This window comes from Papaver somniferum, unplaced genomic scaffold, assembly GCF_003573695.1.
Source record: "Papaver somniferum cultivar HN1 unplaced genomic scaffold, ASM357369v1 unplaced-scaffold_125, whole genome shotgun sequence".
In the NCBI taxonomy this organism is placed as follows: domain Eukaryota; kingdom Viridiplantae; phylum Streptophyta; class Magnoliopsida; order Ranunculales; family Papaveraceae; genus Papaver; species Papaver somniferum.
Genome location: NW_020621603.1, coordinates 11161747 through 11172199, shown reverse-complemented (window position 1 = coordinate 11172199; position 10453 = coordinate 11161747).

Below are 10453 nucleotides of genomic sequence, written 5' to 3'. Positions count from 1 at the left end.
TGTGTTTGTAGGTATTTTTGAGAAATAACATTTTTTGGAAAAATCGGCTCGAAAAGTTGCCCGGGCACCCTTGGAGGACACGTGTTATTCGGACTCTCACCGTTGGTTAATAAGGGGCACCTTCTTTGCTATTCGCACCCCAGCTGTTGGATAAGGGACAACCCTTTCTTCTTCGTTTAAATTTGTTTTGGCGGGAAATTTTCATTCTCAAACTGTGGATTTTTCGATCGGAATTTGGAGGGGTTAGAGGTTAACTCAATCGCTGAAACTTCATGGGTAGACGTGATATGACAATAAAAGCTGGTATGGGTGTTCGTTTGAATCAAATTTGGCTAGATAATCGTGTGGAAGAAAAGGGCAGTCCGTGCATGGGAGAGTTATTTCACGGGATTGCATGAGTTTGAACGATTTCTCAGCATGTTGTTGACTCGAGCAACAGTTTGGAGCGTGTCAGAGGTAAATAAGGTAGATTCAACAGCAGCAGACGTGTAGGAGAAGGATTTTTGGAAAGAAAATATTCCGAGAATATTACCCTTCACTGCCGAATAAAGAGAGATTACTGTGAGTTATTACGCAGGATTTCTTCGCCTGTTGAGTATAAATATCATCCTGGGGTAGCAGAGAAGGGACGGAGAGTTTGGGAGAAAATAGAGCACCACAGAGTCGAAACACCAAGTTGCAGAGAGACCTGCGCTGCTGCCATTGAAGAACAGAAGAACGGACCATCAAGACCGTCGTTTTCCAACAGTAACAACGACTCAATCCGTGGGTCGTACATCAGAGGCAGACTTATTTGCAGCGTTTTCGACACAGAGCGTGGGTCTTAGAGCAACAGTAACAGTGACACATCCTATGTAAGTTTTTTTTTGGTTTGTAACAAACTAATTGTTACAAAACCCGGTTTTGAATTTATTTCTCCATTTTCATCATTTGTAAACACCCTTTGAGCAATAATAATGATTTTTGAGCGTGTTTCCAACATGATGAGCGGCTAATTCTCCCACAACCAAGGAAATGAGGAAGCTATTTACGCATGAATAATTGGTAACTATTTTGTTTTCTATAATATTTAATTATAATTCACTCAATCACTGCTTTTGCAGAGTTTTAAATTGTTTGCGTAATTTTCCTAATCAGTTGTGATTCAATTAGATAGGTTATGCTTTGTTTAGATAATCTATGCTTAAGGGATACAATTGATGTTTGAGAATTTGCTTGATTATTAGTGAGTTAAGATATAAAGGACTTAAAATATAATTAGAGTTTTGGATTATTTACCATCATTAATTCATGTGTAATAGTGGAATTAGTGTCTTGGTTATTTTCTCATATCTTGAAGTTAATTTTGTAATATGTTTTGTTTGTTTTTAAATTTTTATTAAGTCTAAAATTCATTGCCTTCACCAGTCTTAAAACAACCCTTTTATCACTATCTACAACAACTTTGAGTTACATCACTCCATCCTTGCACCTCAGGGTCATGAAACGCTGGTTGTTGATGTTGTGGAGGTGGCGGAAAACTCCAATTGTTCCTGAGATGGTGGAACCCGAATCGAGAATGAAAGAAGCTGCTCCTATTGAAGTTGTCCCTATGATTACTGATGTTTCTGCTCCAGTTATTAAGAACCGGATAATAGTGCACGAGTATCCAACTGTAGGGGTTTATTTTGCTCCTTCATTTGGTGAGCTACTCCCATATCACAAGTTTGTTGGAGGATTTAGCGTTCCCATCGGATATGCTTCTATGTACAAGAAACTGTGGAAGATGTATGGATACATCGTTGTTACTCAGGATCCTGAGCGTAGTTATTTCTTGACAAGGCAAGTAGAAGCCATCCTGCGTGTTATAAATGATATCCGCATCACATCTAGAAATGCCGTCACCCGGGATGTACTCTTTGATTGGGAGTACAACTTGAAGAAAGCTGAAGAACTTGGCTTCAATTTGAGGTGGCTTCGTCAAAAGCTTGATGCTATTAGGAAAGCAGTAGAAGGTGACACTCCTTTCGCCACTAGTGATGCCGTGCTGAAGAAGATGGATGAAGTTGCTGAATTGACCAAGAAGATGGAGGCGGAGAAAGCTTCTTTGCATGTCTTGGAGGATGCAGAAAAGCAGAAATCTTATTTTGCTGACTTTCTTTAGTTCTTTTCCCCTGATATCTTGAACCCTGGATTTCTGAGAGATGTGAGGCTTTTAGATTTTGGTTTTTATTTCTTGATTGGTTTTGAATGGTTGGGGATTTTCTTTTGGATTTTGGTATAGAATTTTTCTTAAAATGAAAAGACTCTGATAAATTACTGAATTCAAAAACTGAATGCAAGTATTGCAAAAATTTTGGAGGAATTGAAATACATGTGAAAGAAAATCCTAAAACCAAAGGTATTCATGCGTTTTAAGCATGCGACATCTTGAATACTTCAAATGCGAAAAGCCTTGAGCCATTTCTTGTGAACCACTGGGACGCATGTTCTGCTTTTCATGCCAGCCAATTTGTAATACCCTCCCAACAAACTGCTTAGCAATCGAAAAGGGTCCTTCCCAGTTGGAATCCTTTGTCGAGTGTGGATTGCATTTAGCTGCTTTGAGAACCAGATATCCTTCATGGAATTTGTTGGGCTTGGATGCACGTGCCCTAAATATCTTCTTCCGTTTTAGGATTCCACGTATCACATGATTCCAGGTTGACGGGGTTTCCCGATCTTGCGGCACATACAAAAACTCGTAAAAGGCAAAACATCTGGGATACTGTTTGTCAGACTCGGCCATTATTTCGGAAATGACCGTGTTAGCGGAATGATGAATCTTGAGAGGTTCGGCATCCAACCACTTGGTGAAGTATTGCTGAGGTGAGGCTAACCACTCATAACGTTTGGTGACAGCTGAGTTATGAGGAAGACCAAGTCGCCTGACCAGAGTAGCATATTTGAAAGTTGGTAATATAGATGCATGAGAGGGAATGAGACTTGCCTGAGTGCGGAATCTTTCGAGAAACTCATGTGCGCTTTCTTTTGGTTTTTTTGTGAGTTCCATTAGGGCTTCTACCTTTCCCAGATGTTCGAATGGTGGATCATTTTTCTCTTCATCCGAGTCGGATATTTCTTAAATGGAGAAATGTGCAATTGAAGATGTTGGGGTTACCTTCTCAGCATGAATCCATGTACGTCCCAGAACTATGTCATATCCTAGATCTTCTCGGATTATGTGAAATTTTTTTTCTGACCAAGTTTCTCCAACTTTCATTTTGAGGATGATGTAGCTGTAAGCATCCCTAGAGATTCTTTCATGGTCTCTGATTGAGACAGGAGCGTGAGTTGCTTCTTGTCGGGTGATGCCAGCGGCTCTGAGAGTCTTCATAGGAATGATATTAACAGCAGTGCCAATGTCGACCGACGCTCGCTTGAATTCATTTCCCTTGAGGTGAACTGTGGTGAGGAGTCCCTAGTCGTACATCTCCTTGTCTGTTACCGGAGGTTCAGGGAGTATCTCCTGAATGTATAATCGTTTCCCAGACACAATGTAGTTCAATGCAGCAAACATATCATTTATTTGAGCTTTCGACAAGTACAGTAACTCACAGACATGCTCAATTAGGGATTGGACTGCTTCTTTGATCGGCTGTTCGGAGATTGTAAAAGTTCTAATTGGGAGAGGATTCTTGTGCACTCCTTCAGTCCCCAGCTCTCCTGAATCGGCCTTTTATTTGAATATACGTTTCAAGTTTCGACAGTCACTGGTCGAATGACTGACATACCTATGGAAATGAAAGTAACGTGGATTCTCCACTTCCTCATCTGTTGGATCCCTTATGACAAGAGGCAGGTTGATCGCACCATCTTGAATCCAGACTTCCAACAACTCGATCACCTCTTCAATAGGAAAAGAAAATTCTGGTTCTTCCTGATCACTCTGTTGACGTTGAGCTGGCGTTCGTGCGTTTCGAGTCTGGTTGTCCTTCTTTGGTGCCTTCGTAGACGTTGGAGGAGTATCCTTATGTTGCTGTGCGTCAACCTTTCTTTTCCCCCTTTCGGAGACATTCGTGGAAGCCTCCACATTTTATTGTTTGTTGATTAAACGTCTGGGGGTGGTGTTTCGAGTGCCCGACTCCTCGACTTTGACGGTTTTGGTTCTTTCTAGCAAAGCTGGAGCAGTAGTTGCCGATCGCTTGGCTGCTTCATGAAGTTCCGAGAAAGTATGAAAACGAAGATTTTCCAGCAAATCTCTGTAGACTGGAATCATCCCGTTAATGCATAAATCCACCAGTTGTTGTTCAGTAACATTAGGATCATGACAATCCAAAGCTTGAATTCTGAATTTTTTCACATAGTCGTTCGGATTTTCAGTATTCTTCTGAGCCATCCTTCCTTAGTCCGAAAGAGTAACTTGCTCAGAAACGAAGAAGTATTTCCTGTAGAAAGCATTAATCATCTCTCCCCAATTGGCTATGCTTCCTGGTGCAATGTTATTATACCAAGTATATGCTCGTCCCGTCAGGGATTTTGAGAATTCCTTCAAACGGACAACATGGTTGTGTTCATGCTCTCCTAATGCTTCCAAGAATTGAGAAACGTGTTCTCGAGCATTTCCCGTTCCATTGTAGAGTTTGAACGTTGGAGAAGTGCATCCCTTTGGAAGAGGGATTCTTTGTGTGGCAGCGAGATGTGGAGGTTGATGACGGTGCACGGACGGTGTATGGAATTTTCCCCGATTCTCCATAAAACGTTCCGGATCTTCACGAGTGATGAAACCGGCAGGTTCAGGTTTTGCAGCTTTGCGGGCTTCATCATCGTCAGGGACTGAAATAACTTCGGGATTCGTAGTTGGATATGTTTCCTTTCCTTTTCCCTTCTCCTGAGTTTTGCCAGTCAGGGTTTTGAGATAGTTACATAGATCCTTCTGAGTAGTAGCCATATCAGTTTGATTCTTGGCGAGGACTTTCTGGACTTTCATGAGATCGGCAATAGTAGGTGGATTTTCTCTGATTTCTTCAGGATGCGGGCCTAAGAGAGGATGATTTTCGACATTGGTGTGAGGAGGAGTAGTGTCACCACCACCGTTGGAAGTAGGAACAGTTGCTGGAATTCCATCATTGTTGCTAGTGCTAACGTCGTTTGCATTTGTAACCAACCCAGACCTAAGACCAGCCATTTTGTGAGAATGTGAGATTGCAACCGAGAGATTAATCTCCCACTGTGGTCGCCAATCTGTAGATGGGGAAAAACGGTTTGCTGGTTTTTTAGAAAAGTGAGGAATCGAGCGTGTTGTCGAGACTCCTCGACCGAGCAAACTGCTGAACCTCACACAGATGCACTGCAAAGGGAGTGCTTAGATTAGAGAGATCAATATGTAGGACTCCGGCCTAAACCAATTCAATGGCCGTTCCAGAGTCAATTCGGCCACAAAGAGGGAGATGGGTTGATCTGTAGGAGGGAGGCTGAGAATTGTGTGGGATCAATAATGATCAAGGATTGTGGATGTGTTGAAGGTTTCTGCAATAATTGGTGAACTGGTAAGTTAAGTTCTGGTAGATTGAAGAATTCTTGAGAGTAGTTACTCGAGAAATTCTATATGAACGATTACTGATGATGTAATTCTTGTTCTTCGATAATGGATTTAGAGAATTATTAATATTGTCAGAGTAGTGAACACATTGATCCCTGTAAGTGTAACGGTTTCTTGAGTGAAAGAGTGGGAAAGTGGGAGATCGTGGTAAAGTAAGTTCCATGTCGTGTGGAGACTTGACTGATCATGCACCCACTACTTTGCTAACTCCTTCAACCGTTTGCACGAATTACACACATTTATCGTCGTGGATGAATCCACGTGCCGTAGACCGCCAGACCAAAACCCTAAGTGATATCCCCCATTTGTGACGTGATTGATGTCTCACAAATCGCGGAGTCTGCAAGGCAGACGTGTTTTAATTAGTCAGTTGTTTGACAGTAGTTTTAGATTTGTTGAATCGAGCATGATTGACGAATGCTCAGTGATTCATGAGTATTAATGTTGCTCGTCTGAGCAAATATTGTAAATTCGACGAGTTGTTGAATATTGATGAGTTAATGAATATACATGGATTATTCGAGCAGATGAGCAAGTATTGCTCGATTCGACGAATTACTGATTACTGAATATTAATAGTTGGATAATATTCGAGCAACTGAGCAAGTATTGCTCAATTCGACAAATTGATAATTTTGACGTGCAACTGAGCAAGTATTGCTCAATTCGACAAAATACTGAACATTGATAATTTGACGTGCAACTGAGCAAGTATTGCTCAATTCGAAAAATTACTAATATTACTAAATATTGATAGCTGGATCAATATTTGAGCAACTGAGTAAGTATTGCTCAATTCGACGAAATGTTTATTGGTGAGGTGACCCAATAAAATATAAAAATATTGGTAGATTATCAAAAATTATATGATTAATTCAGATGTTGGTTGCTAAATTGATCATAAATTCATTAGTGTTTGAATCTTGCTTCGAATGATGATTCGTAGAACATTTATTTGAAACCTTAATTTCAGATCAATTATTTGTTAACTGATGAATCGCTGAAAATAGGTCATGAGTGATAGAGGGACCGACCACATGGGATGATGGACGACCATGTGACTCCCGGATGCTTGAGTGAGCGTGCACCAGGGTCTTGAGTTGACCAGTCGGTGAAGGAATGATGATTAAATGCCGATTTCATCATTTACTGAAATATTGCTGGGTTCAACATTAGGTGATAAAACCTAAGTATGACAGATGGGGACCGACCAAGAGAGCATTGGACTGGCTCTTGGTGGTCACGGGACCAGTTGTTGGCCGTTTGAGCAATCTTCAGGTTGGTTGGACAAGGTTTGGGCCCAATATGAGCAATTGAGCAAATTAGGTCAGAATTATGAAAACGTGTGGGACCGGCTTTGTGTAAGCCCTAGGGATGACTCTGGTCGGTCATCAAAGCATGCACGTGTTTCTGTGGTGTCCGTGCCTCCGTATTGAGAGTTTCAACATTTTCTGATGTGAGTTCGAGCAACATTGTGAATTTTCAAAAGAGTTTCATTTTGACTGAAATTCTTGATTTTTGTTGGAATGAGCATATATGCTCAATTGATCAATATTTTGTAAATATTAAAATAAGAATATTTTAACATTTAAAATTGTTGTGAGAAGCTACCCGGTCATGTGACCATGTTGGTTTTTAGTTTTTCATGATTCGAGCAAAATTTGAGAAAATATGAAGGAATCATCAATTTTTCTCAAACCAAGGAGTTTCATGAATTGAGGAAAATAATAATTATAAAAGACTAGGGATTACAAGGTGTGGGGACGGCCACGGCTAGGGCATGGACGGCCGGCTATGTTGTCCAGTCCCGCACGCCTTTCCCTAATTTTATATTATTATTTTTTCATGAAACCGTGATATTATGGAGAATCCATGAGTTTTTGTTGAAACATAGAAGTTTCATGAGTTTATGGAATAATAATTATAAAAAGCTAGGGATTGTGAGGTGTGGGACCGGCCATAGCTTGAGCATGGCCGGCCGGCTATGTTGCCAGGTCCCGCACACCTTTCCATATTTTATAATATTATTTTTTATGAATCCATGAAGTTATGGAGAATTCATGAGTTTTGCTCAAACAAGGAAAGTTGCAAAAATTAAGGAGTTTTCATGAGTTCATGAAAATAACAAAATAAGGAAAAATAATGGAAGAGGCATGGGACGGACCACGTCTAGAGAACGACCGGCCGGACGGTGGGTCCGGCCCCTGGGCGCCTCTTATTATTTTATTATTATTTGTTATTTTTCTCCTGTTTTGCGTAGGATTCCTCATCTGCCCATATTTTTGAATGTTCGTTTATGCATCCGGGTGCTCAGTCGTGCATCATTGTCGAGTACACTTGCACCATTTTTGTGGGGCTTACTCAGCGATGGTCCAGATGCCCGGTTGTTGACTATTATTATTAGTTTATGAAATTCAGTGGAGAATAATTCATGAAACTGAGCAATAAAATGAGTAGTTGTTCTATTATCAATTCATAGGATCAGTCGTGGATTCGACCATGAATTCAGAATAATAAAGTTAAGTATTACACCATTCCATGGGATTGTGGATTCGACCATATAATCAGAGTAATTAAATATTACCATTTCATGAGATCATCCGTGGATTCAATCATGAAATCGGAGTAACAAAATTATCTATTATCATTCCATGAGATTAGCCGTGAATTCGATCATGAAATCGGAATAATGAGATGATACAATTGTTTATTTCCATTCCATGGGATCATGCCATGGATTCGACCATGGAATAGGAGCAATAGTTATTGTCATTCCATGGGATCCGGTCGTGGATTCGACCATGGAATAAGAGCAATAGTTATTGCCATTCTATGGGATCAGGCCGTGGATTCGACCATGGAATAGGTGCAAAAATAGATCATTTTGGGAATTCAGTGGTAAATGTCACGGAAGAATTTCTATATTACAGAAAGGATATTAGCCAGTTAAAGCGTCATACCCATTCTGAAGGTGTATAGTCAGAAGACACCGAGTTGCCGAAGTCCTGAAGACGTTGTTGCTCTCATTCTACGGAGAACCGCATTGATCTATATACGGTCTGTCTACATAGTCAGGGAACAGTGAGTGTCACCGACGTCCTGAAGGCGTTGTTGCTCTCAATCTTACGGAGAACCTCCCAATTACGTTATTCTACATAGAGGACATAATGAAATGTGTGGCACTGAACGCTCAGCTAGTGGAGGTCTTTCAGGAAACATATTCACCATGGCTTCGTAAAATATGAATCGTCACACGCCTGAAGCCAACTCAGAAACATGCAGTATCATGATTTTACGGTTTTGTCCTATGTTGAAAATCCACCATCAACACATATGTATTTGTAGTGTGAACTACACATTAATTCCCCCCCTTTTTGTCAATAAAATTGGCAAAGGTACGAAAACTAGTGGGATCCTAATGAAATTTCCATAGAGACATTTCATGATCAAAAGAAAGCACATATCAAATTTTTAGATGCAATCACATAGCCGAAGCTAAATGCTTTCATCAAGGAGTTTATAAAGATACAAGATAACCCCTATAATATTCCACAGCCGCACTCCCCACAAATATTTGGCAATTAAGCACAAGTTCAATTAAGAACTCTCCCCCATAAAATGTCATTCCCGAAAGAACAACAAGAGTGACCTTAATTTCACAAGAAAAGAAGGATTTCTTTGGACATAACAAATCACATACGAATATGAATTTGAATAAAAAAAATACTCAATTAAATTAACCACAAGAAAACTCATGACTAATTTAATCGGAAATGCTTAACATAAGAGAACTTATGGAGCCGCACAGTATATACATAAAAATATGGATCAGGGAAGATCAATACCGCGGAATAGACAAGGATTCATCCTATTTTCCATCACTAGTTGCACAATGACATACAATAGACATAATCCTCGTAAACAAAAGTTCATCCTATCTTCCATCAATATTTGCATAATGACATACAATAGGCTTAAATTTTGTAATGTCAAAAGTTCATTCATTCTTTTATCAATATATGCATATCGACATATGAGCAACTTAACTTTTGACAAGGTATGGGACAATCATAGTTCACGGACGCAAACACACATATCCCATAACAAATTGCAATATATAAAACCATAAAGATTAATACTGCAAAAATTATCTTCCAAATAATTTTTAGAATTTAACCAAATAAACCTAAAAAATAAAGATGAAAACGTTGGAGATAGGTATGCGTAATCACAGTAATGGCTATTCCAAATTCTAGCTATTCTTCCTAAAAACACAAGAATAAAATTCTCATAAGAAGATTTACTAGACGTCCCCGAACTCCTTGTCGTCAACAGCCATTGGGACATAAGGTTCATGAAGATATGAGTTAATATCAATAAACCTTCTTGACTGATGTCGAACCAGGGCCTTCTGAATCTCATGAGTCTTAAGCACAAAAGCCTTTATCTGTTGAATCTCCTTCCTTGTCTCCTTTAACTCTTCAAGAACATCAAAAAACTTTTGAGAATTTTAAGGAACAACCCTTGGCTTCCTCGCATTCCTTCTTTTCCTTTTCAAAGTTGGAGACAACGGAGATTTCTCTTTTTCCTTCATGATTGGTAGCTTAACAATCATATTAACATCTTTTCCATCAGATGACATGATGCTTGAAGTATCCATAAGATTATGGGTTTGTGAGAGGAAATCACAATTTAAACTCAACAAGTAGTCTTGGAAAGAGTTTCAGAGAAGGAAAAAGGAATGTGGGGTTACACAACCTTTAACAGGTTCGTGCACGTACAACTCTGAACCCTAGAAAGAGTAGAATTGTCGAGAATAACCCTCCTTTATTGATAGACAGGGATTTACAAAAAAAAACTAAGAAAAGAAGAAAACAAACTTTTCCTAAATCC